A 14,443-nucleotide genomic window follows, 5' to 3' on the forward strand; every position below is an offset into this window, starting at 1 on the left:
TATATACTGTGGTCTGCCCGAAATAGGCGTAAACTATTTCTGATCTCTGACCAAACCATTTCCTTCCTGATAGAGGTTGAAAAGAACCACATACTATGTGCTTGAGGCTGTAATATATTTAAGCAACTTTGCCATGTTAGTCATAGCATTTCCAATTAGAATCACTACCTGGGTGAGCTTGTGGTGGGCCACTGCCATCCACCAGAATCTGTCTGGTTTTTGTAGGAGCCAGTCTGGTAAATTAAAGGGATATATTTGAGAAACACCTCAGCATCCTCTATGTCCTTAAAGATGTCACTAATCTCTACCATTCTTCCCAAGGTGTTGACATTATTTTTGATTTACCCTATTGGCTGGAGGAGAGGTAATTTTAGAGGCTTCTACCTAGCCCTCTCCACAATGATAGCTCCTACCTCACAGGCCTGAGAACTAACATTAGGGCATTGTCAAATACCAAGTCTATTTCAATTATATATTTGGAGAAATGATCTGCATATGTCCATGAAGCTAGTAGACTCGCTGTGAGAGAGGCCTGAGCCAGGACATTAAATATTACCTTGCTCCAAATGCCTCCACTCTAACAGGATGATGCTTTGGGTCCCCAGGTATCAATACCAACTCAGACCTAATATCCAAAAGTCCTAGAAAAGTTATGTATTTTCCTTTTCCCAATGAGTAGGTGCCCCAGTAAATTGGAAGACAACTTGGGAAATCAATACTACATATACTTGCCATGATGTTGCAGGGTGCTTTTTCTTGGGAGTGATCCTTTTCTTCAGTCAAAGTATTCTTGTCCTAAAAATTATCTCCATTCCAGAAACTAGAAAAAAGATTGTGACTTTTTACTGTGGTGACTGCCCTTAGCCTTCTGATCATCACCCTTAATTTCTTTAGACTGGATAGCTTGAGTATTATGCTGCTGCTACCCATGTATCTTGTTTCTAGAGATGCTATGTATGGCTAAGACCCTGTGCTGCCACTCCACGCTAGCCACTCATTAAGATAATTGTGCTAACTTTGTTTCTGATGGTTAAGTGTACCCATACAGTTCCTACTACTTGATGATCCTATCATCGCCATTGCTATCAAAAGAGCCAGTTTTGTAATGGCATCTGCTACTGTCAGCTGTGGTCTTTGGAGGAAGGCACCACTGAGCTTCTCAAGGATACTAGTGATCTTCTCTCCAGTGCATTCCTTGATCCCAGCAATCCTGCTTCTAGGAAGTTAACAAAAGATAATTGGACAGTTATGCAAAAATTATATGTATAAGGATATTCATAGTGGTATTGTTCATAAAAGGGCTGCTTTTTTTTACAGTTTGGACCTGAGCTAACATCTGTTTCTAATCTTTTTTTATTTTCTTCTTCTCCCCAAAGCCCCCTAGGACATAGTTGTATATTCTAGTTGTAAGTCCTTCTGGTTGTGCTATGTGGGACGGCAGCTCAGCACGGCTTGATGAGCAGTGTTAGGTCCACACCCGGGATCTGAACCTATGAAATCCTGGGCCGCCAAAGTGGAGCGTTCAAACCCAGTCACTCAGCTATGGGACAGGCTCTGAAAGGGCTATTTTAAAACAACCTATTTTAAAACAACCAAAGGGATGAGGAAAGACTCTCTTAGCTCAAGAATATATCAATAGAATTCTCAAAAACTGAAAAGCAAAAATAATAAATACTCTAAAAAAAAGAAGAAAATGTCCAAGGGCTTTGAGACAACTGCAAAAGGTGTAACATACCCATAATGAGAATATCAGAAGGGGAAGGAAGTAAGAAAACAACAGAAGAAATATTTTAAGCAGTAATGACTAAGAATTTCACCAAATTAATGTCAGACACCAAACCACAAATCCAGGAAGCTCAGAGAACACCAAGCAAGATAAATTCCAAAAAAAAATCTACAGCCTGGCATATCATTTTCAAATTATAGAAAATAAAAGATAAAGAAAATATCCTGAAAGAAGCCAAAGCAAAAGAAAAGGAACAAAGATAAAAATTACATCTTACTCCTCCTCAAAAATCCTGCAAGCAAGAAGAGAGTGGAGTGTAATATTTAAAGTGTTGAGAGAAAAAGCTACTGACTCAGAATTCTGTACCCTGCAAAATTATTCTTCAAAAGTGAAAGAGAAATAAAGACTTTCTCAGGCAAACAAAAATTGAGGGAATTTTTTTAGTAGACCTACCTTACAAGAAATGTTAGGAGAAGTTCCTTATAGAGAAGGAAAATGATATACATCAGAAACTTGGATCTACATAAAGAAAGGAAGAGCATCAAAGAAGGAATAAGTAAAGATAAAACAAAAATCTGTATTTTCTTATTCTTAACTGATAAAACGTTTGTTCAAAATAATAATTCAAAGTGTATTCAATTATGTATGCTTATGCATATATCATATATATGTGCTAATATATTCTCATGTATGCTTATATATAAGTGAAATGAATAACAGTAATGCTACAAGGCACAGGAGAAAAGAATTAGGATTATTTTGTTCTTACAAGGTACTCACACTGCCCATGAACTGGTACAGTGTTATTTGAAAGTGGACTTGGATTAGTTGTAAATGCATGTTGAAAACTCTAAGGTAACCACCAAAAGAAGTAAAAAAAGACATATAACTAGTATGCTAAGAAAGGAGAGAAAATAGATTCATTTAAAGTGCTCAATTAAAACCAAAAAAGGCAGAAAAAAATGAAAGGCAAAAATAAACAATGGACAAGGGGAACAAACAAAAAACAGTAATGAATATGGTTGATATTAATTCAACCATATCAATAATCACCTTGAACATCAATAATCTAAATTCACCAATTAAAAGACAGAGATGGTCAGAGTGGATCAAAAAATATGGCCCAACTGCATATTGTCTACAAGAAATCTACTTTAAGTATAAAGACACAGATTGATTAAAAGTAAATGGGTGGTAAAAAATATACCATGCGAACACTAATCAAAAGAAAGCAACAGTAGCTCTAGTAATTTCAGACATAGTAGACTTCAAAGTAAGGAAAGTTATCAGAATAAATGACACTACATAATGTTTCTCCAAGAAGACATAACAGGTCTTAATGTGTATGTGCCTAACAACAGAGCATCAAACTATTTGAGGTAAAAACTGATAGAATTGCAAGGAAAAAATAAACGAATTCTCTACCATAATTGAAGAATTCAACACCTCTCTCTCATAAATGGACTGATCCAGCAGGCAGAAAATCAGTAAAGGCATAATTTGAACCCAACAAAACCATCAGTCAACTGAATATAATTGGTATCTATAGACTGCTGCACCCAACAACAGCAAACTACACATTCTTCAGCTTCCTCCAAAAGTATGTCCCTTCCCTGAGGACAGCTCTCATCCCATGACTGATTGATGTGGGGATGCAAAGGCCCAGCCCCAACTGGGGCCATCCCTGAAAGGCCATGCCGGCTCCTGATCTTCCTTTGTATTGTGTGAAATCTTGGTTGCAACTCGATTCAGTTTAACTCTTCCCTGTGACCAATGCTTCTTCCCTCACTCTTTCCTGGGCAGTCACAAGACCACTTCTCTATAATCTTTCTGTACAACAAATCTCTGTCTCAGACTCTGTTTACCAGGGAACCCAATCTAAAACGTTCAGTCAATGAAAGACCATGCAATCAAGGAAAGTGATGCTCCATTCTATATTTACTGACAAATTAAGCTGGACAAAACCTACCGTTCTTTAAGAAAAGAAAGTTGTGGGCAATGAGTTATAGTTTATCTCTTTATGTAAAATATAAATGTGTATATTTATGTGTTTAAAATATGAACACATACTCACATATAATCATACTCACAGGGAGATATCTGGGAAGATGTTAGCCTAAATATTGCATACTGCTGTTCTCACGATAGTAGATACCATGCTAATTTTTCTTGTTGTTTTATCCCCATAACTAGCCATAATGCCTTGGGCATACTAGGCGCTCAATAGATAGATACACAAATAACCAATAAGCACATGAGAAGATGTTCAACGTCACTAATCATCAGGGAAATGAAGATCAAAACTACACTAAGATACCACCTTACACCTGTTAAGATGGCTATAATGACTAAGACTAAAAATAGCAAACGTTGGAGAAGGTGTGGAGAGAAGGGAACCCTCATACACTGCTGGTGGGAATACAAACTGGTGCAACCACTATGGAAAACAGTATGGAGATTCCTCAAAAAACTAAAAATAGAACTACCATATGACCCAGCTATCCCACTATGGGGTATCTACACAAACAATTTGAAATCAACAATCCAAAGTAACATATGCACCCCTGTGTTCATTGCAGCACTATTCACAATAGCCAAGACATGGAAGTAACTCAAGTCCCCATCGACCAATGATTGGATAGAAAAGATGCAGTATATATATATATATAATGGAATACCACTCAGCCAGAAAAAAAAGACAAATTTATCCCACTTGCAATAACATGGAAGCACCTAGAGGGAATTATGCTAAGCGAAATAAGCCAGTCTGACAAAGACAAACACCAGATGATTTCACTCATGTGGGATATAAACAAGTACTGGGACAAAGAAAATAGTTCAGTGGTTACCAAGGGAAGGGGGGGTGAAGGGGGCACAGGAGGTGAAGGGGAGCACTTATGTGGTGACCGTCAAGAAATAATGTACAACTGAAATCTCACATTGATGTAAACTCTTATGAACTCAATAAAAATAAATAAATAACATGCAATTAATTAATTAATTCACATCAAGACAATAGGATTTCAGATGATTATTTTTGTCTTCATATTTCCCAGAATTGTTTCAAGCTGTTACAATGATCATATAACAAAAATCTCTGAACATTTTAAAATGTGTATGCATATATATGTATATATGCATTTATGTATATGTGCATATATTCCTATATATGTGTATATGTGCATTTATGTATATATATGCATTTGCATATATATATTCATATATATTTCAGTTCAGAAATTTTGGTCTTCCTGATAAAAAAGAAATTGTTTTGAGAAAGAGAAGAATGCCAAAAGGATCATTTATTGACAAGTATTTTAACATTAAATGCCCAATAAATGTCCTGTCTGAGAAGCCACATACAGTCATACTCAATATTCTTGCAATGACGCAAGAAGACAGTCAAAGTGTATGTGAAGAATCAGATATTTTGGAGAATGTGTTATATTTTATAATGGGAAATGGCATCAGTTATCTTCCACTACACTCAGGAATTTATCTAGTCTGCATTAGAGCTTCATAATAATCTACCTCCCCAACCCCACCTCCCACAGTAACAGGCAGTGGTTGTTGCTTAAAAGATCCAATCTATTGTCAGTAACTTCAGGTCAAAATTTTACTACCAGGGACATTTTAATCACTTTATGGGTGCATGTTGTTGAGTTTACAATAAGCCTTAGTGTCCGCTATAAGGAAATGCATTTTAATAAGATTGTATTTCTTGGGAACGCTTGCCCTTCACATCTCACTGGGAGCTCGCATGGATAATTTTATGATACAGTTATTTACATAATAATAAATATGAACTGAGGAGAAACAGTTGAGCCAATATGAAGAGGATGACAGCAATTTACCATTTTGAAGGAGTTCTTTTGTAATGATATAAAAATAGCTGGGGGAAAAAAGCAGTTATAAGATTATAAATAATCTTAGTACTCTGAACAGAAATAGAAGCTGAATCATCCTGAAATCACTTCAACAACATTTTTAAATGATTCCCAACCTTCCATTCTCCCTATAAACAGATCATTGGGAAATCATCTAATAAAAAATGATTTGAATTTCAGCCCAAGCCACATTCTGCATTATTTAAGAAATTTTATTTTTCTTTGGACATGTCCTTCACTGGCTTCCCTTGAACTGACCTGAGCCCTGGGCCAGTGCTCCTCTGAGATGACAGGACATCTGGCAAGTAGCCATTATGCTCAACACAATGACGGACATTTTTGGAAAACCTCTGAGTCTTTCTTGTCCTGTTTTCCAGTAAAGATAAGAAACATCCATAACTCACTCTTAATAATCACCTCAAATCTTCCATCCATTGATTTAGTCAAACTCTCCTTGGCTAGAAAATGATTAATCCAAATTAGCCCAATCAAAATTAAGCACAATAATACTTGAAAAGTTGGCTCTAAGCAGTCACTTTGAAAGTCAAGAAAGGCAACTGGCATCCTTGTTCAGCCTCAGTAATTTTAAAGTGGAGGATTTCACATCTTATCCTTCTTATCCTTCTCTCTCTGCCTCTTCTGAAAATAGAAGTTTTTTTAGAGATCTTTCAAATGTTAATTCCTCTTCCTAGGTCTTGATCTTCATGACCCCTTTGGTAACTCCATCTGTCAATTATCCCTCTGTTTTCTGTATCTTCTGATTCTCCCTATCTGTTAACTCCTTACCCTAAGCCAAGTATGCTTAAGTCTCTTCCATCCTAGGCAGAAAAAATCCATTATACCTTCTCACCTCTAAATAATACTTTACCTGCCTCCCTTCTCAGGACACCAATTATATTTACTCTTTCCAATTTCTCAATTCCCATTCACTTCTCAGGCCACCAGACTTGTCATTTTACCTCCATCATGACATTAAGTCTGTTGTTCAATGATTACCCAATCATCTAAGCCAAAGAACACTAGTGCATTTAAGCTCTCTGTCCATTTTAGACAGTCTCTTTTCCCTTAGCGTTCTGACACCACTCCAACAGAGCTATTGCATTAACTCACATATTTGATCATTTCACTTTATGCTAAAAGGCTATCAGAAGCTTACATTATACACAATATAAAATTTACATTCCTTAACTTGCACTTATCTAACTACTTTATCATCATCCGTGGCTACTTTATGCAGTGGTGCAATGGATAGGCCTCTTCTTAGACTGCCTCATATTTCTAGAGAGAGAGTACTGGACCCTAGAATCTTCTTATAGGCATCAATATGAAGCCCTGGTAAAAGATTCATGGACTGTGATGTTAGACCACTTCTGCTGTTGGTATCAAAGCAGGAAAGATTCTCTTCTCTTGGGTTCACTCTTCTGTGCTTCTGGTCAATATTAGAGCTTTCAGAGCCAGAGAACCAATATCAGGATTTGTGCATGAGGGAGGTCAGAGGTACCCACCTTGCCAGCATGTAGTCTAGTTCTTTTTCATTTCCTTTGAGACTATTTTATTTTATTTTTAATTGTGGTAAAAAAAAAAAGCTCATGACATAAAATTTACCACCTCGACCATTTCAACTGTACAGTTCAGCAGTGTTAACTATATAACGTTGTACAATAGATCTCTAGAACTTCTTAATTTTGCAAAATTGAAATTCTATACCCATTGAACACCAAGTCCCCATTTCCCCCTCCCCTCGGCCCCCCACAATCACTATTCTACTTCCTGTTTCTATAGATTTGACTATTTTAGATACCTCATATAAGTGGAACCATGTAGTATATGTCTTTTTGCGACTGGCTTATTTCACTTAGCACAACGTCCTCAAGTTTCATCTATGTTGTAGCATGTGACAGGATTTCCTTCTTTATTACAGGCTGATTCCATTGTATGGATATACCACATTTTCTTTATCCAGTCATCTGTCAATGGACATTTGGGCTGTTTTCACCTCTTGGCTCTTATGAATAATGCTTCAATGAACATAGGTGTACTATCTAGCCTAATTCTTAATCCTAAATGGGCAAAAGAAGTCTTTTTGTTTCACAAGTGGCCCAATAAATTCCCCTGGGTAGAATCCGGCTTGAGGGTCTAATCATAAAAATATATATTTAACTGGAGTAGTTTCTCTGTCTCTCCCAACACCACTGTCACCATCTTTTTTTTTTTTTTTTTGGCATTTACAGGAATAGTAGAGGAAACCAGTCTATTTGCTCATAGAGATACAACACACAACATCAGATTTCATCTTGCCTTGCTTTTTTTCTATTCAAAATAAGTATATTGCTTTACCAATTATTGTACATTGAAGTTAAGGAGCCAAATACATTGACCACATAGTAAAAATAAATCCTAGACTTTGCTATTTTTTGGTACATTATTTCACTCAACATACATGATCTGATTTCCTATGCTTAAACGCTAGAAATACAAAGAAGAATAAGACATTGCCCTACCCTCAGGAAGCTCAAAATCCAATAGTAGAAATTAAGATATGAACAAATAATTATAATACAACATGCCAGTGCATGGATAAAGAACACACTGTACATTCTAAAAGTACCTAAGAGAGGTACTTTTCCAAGCCCAGGAGAATAGGGAGAGGATAACACAGAAAAGTTTCCTGAAGGAGATGACACTTGAACCAATGTTATAGGATGAATAAAAAATAGTGACATGTAGGGGAACACGAGAAAACCAGTTGCATTAAAGACTTTCAATAATTTAAAGACTAAAACATGGACATTGAAAGATTGATCAGCTTAGGAAGAGCTAACTCTTGAGAATGAGGGTGAGACAGAAATATGACTTTGAGAATTGGACTTGAAGTAAGTTAAGTGGAGACAACTAGTGGAAACTGAAAGCCAGATTTTTTTGGAATGGTTTTTCTAGTATCTACAATTTGGGTCAAAGTTATATCAGAGAGATAACTAAAGCAATCTAATATATGGAAAGTAATCTTTCCAATGACAAGAAATTCCTACTTACCATAAATTAGTTAATAACATATTCACATCAACCTCAAAATCCCTCACTATTGCAGTGCTACCTTCAAAATACTTTTAAAGATAAACTTATACTAACATTTCTTTACTCTGATATAGCTATTTAAAATGGGGCTTTACAGACTGGAGTGAGACAGAATAAGAGAAAATTGAGGAGACTAAGTTCCTCAGAGAAGATCAGAGAACAAGGAGAGAGCGGGACAGAGTAATCTAAGTAGCTGGAGCCACATGACTTAAGTCATTTAAAAGCGTGGTGGATCAAACACTCAGGAATATGTAAATGAGGCTAATCTTGTGTTGGCTGAGAAGGGATTTGATAACCTAGAAGGTCTTTCCATTTGGCAGTTAGCAAAGGTACGCTTCTCACTGTGGCTGTAGTGAGGTGTGCAGTTGACTGGGTGGGAAAGTGAATGACATCATCCAATACCATGACAACAATGTGATCATTTCCAGTCATTTTGAGTGTTGCAAAACTGCTACCTGATAATTTTTGTTATTATTCTATGTGGAGGAGTCATCTCAGGAAGAGAATTGAAAGAGAAGACAGAATGATATGTGAAATGTTTTGGTCATGTGGCTACAATGCCCTGTGTTTAACATGGAGTTTTGTTTTTATTCTCAGAATTTAAAAAATAATCTCCATGATCCAGAAAGAAAATTTATTGAATAATAAGTTATTAATAGAACTGAGAGGCCTGATACATGAATATGACCAAGATTCTTTCTTCAGATATCACAAAAGAAACTTCTGTACATTTTTGTCTAATATTTGATTATTCAGAAAAAAGAGAAGCAATGACTACTTTCTAGTGGCATTCAATACAATAAATGTACTATTCATTTTTTTGTTTTTCTTTAAATGTTGTTATCTCAATGAAAGAAAATTTAAACGAACTATTTGTCTCACTTGTTCTTTCATCCTTCATCTTTCCACACAGCTAGTACGTGACCGAACAGGATACGATGATGCATTTCCAGGTTGATAGAATTTTAATGCCAGGCTTTTTTAACCTCTCACAGCGTGATTCATTTTTTCACCTTTGAGGAATTTCACACTTGCCTTATAGATTTCATCTCAAATCCACCCCATCACTAGTTTCAATGTTATAGTTGATAACTTTTTCAACATCCCAGACCTTCACTTCCCCCACTTTTCCATTAGCATGACCTTTTGCTTTATTCTACTCTGGAAACCCACATGTAGGAAGCCATATGTTACATCCTATCATCACTTGAACATTTTCTTTTCTTACCGCCAGGCTCACAAATACTGAAGCTGACCACGCTAAAAGTCCCTCTACTATTTCTACTCTTTGTCCTGCCTACTAACCCTATTTTTTTTGTTGTTGTTTAGACTCTTGTTTTGTCTCCAGACTCTTCCCTCCTCATTTCCCTCCCCTGTTCCTCAGCCAGGTTCTGGTTTCAGTTGGTTCATTTGTTTCTCTGCCTAGCCTGAACCCCATGGTCACCCATTTCTCCTTTCTCCTCTCTCACTAGTTACCAAGAATCCTTTAACCCATCTCAAACTTCCTCTGCAGCTGTCCTGTCAATCCCCAATGTTGGACAAATCTAACCATATGTTTTCTCTTCTCTTGTTATCCTACTGCCAAGTAATACTGGAAAAAGTCAAGAAACTGCCAGTTGGCTCCACTACAAATTTATGATATCTAATCTCAGTTGGCCCCTTAAGACTGCTTGGAAATCCTTTTATTCACAGTGAATTCTCTAAATTCTTCCAAACTTCCTTCATTCTCCTCAAATCCTTAAGTCTACTCCTTTCGCTCTTTGTCAGCAAATGACCTCACCTCCTGCTTCCCTTAGGAGATTGAAGTCATCCAACATACACTTTTTTAGCTATCTTCATGGATTATTTCTATCTGATCACTTTCCTTTAATGCAGAGCATAAAACCAAGGGTAGATCAAGCTACCATGTCCCATCAGGAATAGGGGTGGGAATGGAAGTAGTTCTTCTTAATACAGGGTTATGGAACACAGACACAAAACCCAACAATGGAGGGCAAACCCAAAGTGAGTCTCAGTACAAGCCAATCAAGGGGCCAAGAATGCTGAGAAAGATGATGAGTTTCGCCAGAGGGAGGTGGCCTAGATGAATCAATAGTGAAACAGATGCCTGAGACAGGTTTTTAAAACCACTGTACATTTGTACGACTACTCTGAGATGAGTTAAATTAATTTAAAAGGATTACAGTCTGTCCTACAACTCCTCAGTCCCTGATTTTTCATAGGAGGTGGTGTTTATCCCTCTTTTAAACTTTCCATCTATACGTTAAAGCCAATCTCCACCACCTAGAAAGTTACTCTATTTTTTACATTGTCTGTTATAACTTCATCTATTTCACTCTTTGTTGTTCTTTGTTGTCCTACTATATTATTTGTCTTCAAAGCACTGAAAATAAAAAAGCAAAACTCTCCTTTAGCTTCCTGTCCTTCCCAGCTACTTATCAACCTTTTCTTCTTGCTGTTTGATGGGTATAAAGTTTCAGTTATTCAAGATAAAAAAGTCTAGATACCTGCTGCACAACTTCGTTAACGATACTGTACTGGACACATAAAAAATTAAGAGGATAGGTCTCACATTATGTATTTTTTACCGCAATAAAAAAAAGCAAATTCTGTGATAACCACCTCCCCTCCACACCTGCAAAGTGTATCCCAACCTATTGATCTCTAGCTTCTCTCCATAACACTCTTCTGAAACTGCCTTTTCAGAAGTTATGAATTTATTCTCAAATGCCAAATCTTGTGGCCTTTTATCAGTCTTTGGCCATCTTGGTTTCAGTGCTGGTGAATAATAACCTTTCTTATTGGCAGTATCTACACTCTTGGGTTCTACAACGTGCACTTACCTTCCTCTCCACCTATTTCCCTGATCACACCTGAGTCTTGTCTTGGCTCACACGTGACTTCCAAGCACTGAAAAGGAACATTTTGTAAGGTTCAATCCTTAGTCCTCTGTCATTCTACTTTCACTTCACCTATTACTCTATGTTACTGACTCTCATTTCCACATCTCTACCTTTGACCACTCTCCCACCCTTCAGTTTCAATTCTCTACCGATACCAAAAGCTCCCTATGTCCAAAGTTAAATACGAGGGTAGGCAACATAAAGTTCAGAATGCATTTTCTTGAACCATATTGTCTAGCTTCAAATTTTGGCTCTGCTTCTTAGCAGCTATGCAAACTTAGACAAGTCACTTAAGCTCTCCATGCCTTAATTTCTTCATCTGTAAATTGGAGATAATGAGAGTACCTATTTCAATACTCTTTATTGTGAGGGTTAAAAAGTTAATTCACACAAGTACTACAATGAGCCTGGTACACAAATGCTCGTAAATATTAGCTGCTTTTATTACCACTTACCCTTTCTTGCATAAATCCTGTTTTTCAGGCTATATTTTCTTTCTCAGTTAATGGCAGCAGCATCAATCAGCTCAATCATCCACACAAAAATCTTCACAGTTCTACCTTCTTTCTACACTCAGCTGTGGTTTATAACCAATTTCCACCAACTGCCTAAAAGTTTAATCTTCCATTTTCTTTCCCTCTGCTACTGCCCGTGTCCAGAGCTCCATTATGTCTAACCTGAATTATTGCAACAGCTCCCTACTCAACTGCTTGCCTTCAGTCTTTACCCCCCCAGCCCAGTTCATCTTCAGCTCAATGTTACTTTTCTAAAAACAGATATCATTTTAAGCCTTTTTTGTTTTATTATCACCTTCAGAACAAATTGAAATGTTGAAGACAATGTAGCTAATTTTTCTTCTTACCTCCAATCAGGTACCTCTGCCACCTTCCCCAACTGCTCCTGCACTCTCAAAACTCACCATGTGCTTTAATTCATCCGTGTGCTTGCAAAAGCTCTTCTCTGTGCCTCAATATCTCATCTACCACGTCTTATTTATAAAATTTATATTTGTCTTTTAAGTACCAGTTTTAAAAGACATGTTAGTAAGTCTTCTTTTTCATATCTCCGTTACCTGAGAAAAATAGATAATAGATGTAAATATAGATACATTGATTACTTTGTGTAGTATTTATTTGCTTATATACCTACACTTGATTAGATTGTGAAGCTTTTCAGTTTTGGACTATGATATTCATTTTTTGTGTTTCCAGCTCACAACAAAGTTCCTGACACATAGTTAGTATTCTATGAAATTTTATTGAATAAATCAACGTTCCTCCCAAATGCCCAATACCTACCTCTGTCTCTTTTTAAGCTTACAGAATCTATTGCAGAAATGCTTTTCCTGACAACACTACCTCACTAGTCTCACTGCTTTTCCTAGTTCAAGACTTTCTCACCGTTGGTATAGATTATTATAAGAGCTTCCCATTTGATCACCAGCTCTAATTTCTTCTCCTTTCAAAGCCATCCATGATATATTGCTTCCAGAGATACCTTCATTAACAATAGATTCTGTGGTGTTGTCCATTGCTCAGAACCTTTCAAAGTCTCCCCTTACTAGAGAGCAAAATGAAAACTCTTTAGCACTCCTCCCTCTAACTTGCCAGCCTTGTCTCATATACCTTCTCCTCCCCACCCACCACATACACGTGACACTCCAGCATCCTGAACTAGTGGCTTTTCTTTTAACCTAGAATGTCCCTACTTCACTATGTTGATATCTTATCCATCTGTCATATCCCAACTGGAATGGCCTCTTTTCTATAAAGACTTTCACAAACCTGCTGGTCATAAATCATCTCTTTTCATCTTGTTTTCCCAAAGCTTAGGTAAAGGCATTTGTTTTAGCGTGTCCCACTCTCCGTACTATATCAGTGTACATTGTTCATACTATAGAATTCTGGATAGTACTCTCTTTCTCCTTCAATAAACTTCACATTGCAAGTCCCTTTCAGGAAGAAATTTTGCCTATCATCATTGAATTTCCCACAATGCATGATACAGAGTAGATAGTCAAAAAGGTTGCTAGCTGAATTAAGAAGGTGGAGTTTCCACCAAAGATAGTGAAGTTAGAATGTGCAGTGGCCAGAAAGGAGAAGGCCCCTGAACACTGGCACAGAGATTGGGCCATGTAAATGTGTCTTGGCCTGTGGATTACTGTCCATAAGTAGGGAAAAGTAAAGGAAGATAAATCCGTGAAGTTGTTTGTGGAGACCTGGGCTGTCAAGCTGAGCAGTTAGGGTTTTATCTGATTGTTACTTGGGATACATTAGAGATTTGTGAGTAGGAGTGTTATGTGTTAAACGCACTGTTTTAAGATTTATCTGATAGTTCATTTTGGAATAAACTCGAAGGAAAAGAACCTGAAGACAGAGATTCCAGTCAGAAGCCTTTTGCATTGATCCACTTTGAAGAGCAACAGTAAGAGAAGAAAAAGGAGAAAGACATTGCAAGGGCAGAAGAGACAAGACAAAAATTTAAATGCAAGAAACAAAGAGAAAGAGGTAGGATTATTCAGACATTTGCCAGACATCTCCTTCAACTAAAAGAAGAACATCCATCTGTTTCTTACTGTATCTTGGTGACAATGTAATATCCCAAGATGTAGAAGTGGCAGGAGATGCTGCCCCCACTCTGACTTACTAGAAGCTGTGCACAAGTGAAGCAAAACGGACAGCAATGTCTGTTGAAAGTAGTCTTATTGTCAAATTTAAAAAATTAGACTTGGGGCTGGCCCCATGGCCGAGTGGTTAAGTTCGCGCGCTCCGCTGTAGGCGGCCCAGTGTTTCGTTGGTTTGAATCCTGGGCGCGGACATGGCACTGCTCATCAAACCACGCTGAGGCGGCGT

The sequence above is a fragment of the Equus quagga genome, chromosome 9 (assembly GCF_021613505.1).
Source record: "Equus quagga isolate Etosha38 chromosome 9, UCLA_HA_Equagga_1.0, whole genome shotgun sequence".
Classification (NCBI taxonomy): domain Eukaryota; kingdom Metazoa; phylum Chordata; class Mammalia; order Perissodactyla; family Equidae; genus Equus; species Equus quagga.